Source organism: Siphateles boraxobius, unplaced genomic scaffold (assembly GCF_051911475.1).
Source record: "Siphateles boraxobius isolate OS27281-9 unplaced genomic scaffold, OSU_SipBor_1 135, whole genome shotgun sequence".
Lineage (NCBI taxonomy): Eukaryota > Metazoa > Chordata > Actinopteri > Cypriniformes > Leuciscidae > Siphateles > Siphateles boraxobius.
The window spans coordinates 1,695,001-1,695,959 of NW_027508739.1; the positions used below are offsets into that span (position 1 = coordinate 1,695,001).

At 33.4% G+C, this 959-nt stretch overlaps 1 protein-coding gene across 1 annotated transcript in view; it reads right to left on the bottom strand.

Moving 5' to 3' along the window:
* The window catches only part of pycr1b (pyrroline-5-carboxylate reductase 1b), a 14,391-nt gene extending 14,237 nt beyond the window's left edge, over positions 1-154 (bottom strand). The window contains exon 1 of the mRNA XM_077229842.1: positions 15-154. The gene's annotated coding sequence lies outside the window, so the exon portion shown is untranslated. The remainder of the gene's footprint in view (positions 1-14) is intronic.
* Between the last annotated feature and the right edge of the window lie 805 nt (positions 155-959).

Below are 959 nucleotides of genomic sequence, written 5' to 3' on the forward strand. Positions count from 1 at the left end.
GAGGATTTCCTCACCTCCGCCGAGATTCACCGTGAAATGAAGATTCGTTTGTAGTTTATCAAGCGGTGAGTAAAAAACACTAATGATGTCAACGTGGCTTCATTCCCTCCATGTTCAGCGGCACCGCGCTCTGACGGACACACGCGGAAACCAATGAGAGACGAGATGCTGTTGCGTCAGACCAATCAGCGCTCGGATGAGGTGTGGGCGGGGTTTGTAACTGTGCGCTCTTATTGCATCAGTTCCTGTAGAATAAACGCTGAATGTCAATCATCGGTGTGTGTTTTTGTTTACAGACATACAGACACATGTCACACAACACTTCATAGGCTACGTTATACTTCACATATTTGTAAATGCTGAATACACTGCACAAATTACGGTTTGCATTTTGCATGCTTTTTAAAGCTCTTTTGTTAGCCTACGTCAAATTAAATTATTTTTAAACCACTATATCCTAAATTATATATTTTAGAAATAATGACGTTCAACATTGTAAAAAAAAATGTTTTTGTGTCGTGTGATCATATTATTTTTAGGCAACTAATGCGTATGTCCTCTTAAATAAATCCTCTTCTCAGAGTTTCCCAATGGAAAGTGTATTTGAGTTTTAAGATAGCCTACAAAAAACTAAACTTTTCATTATTTTAACAACTTCAACTTCAAAATCGCAAAGCTACAGAATTTTTGTCAAATTTTGAAGACTCCTACATAAAATTCCACTGAAGCCAGGTTTTATTTTTGTTAACTATAACGTAAACTATTAAAAACATGTTTATTACTTGAAGTAAAATAAAATATTAGGCTTAATATTATATGAAAAACTTAACTAAAATTAAAAATGTTGATTTGGCAATAAACTGAAATAAGTTTTGAGCGGAAGCACTTAAAACTGGAAATAAATAAAAACTAAAACTGAACTAAAACTAAAACTTTAATCTAAAAATTAAACTGAAATT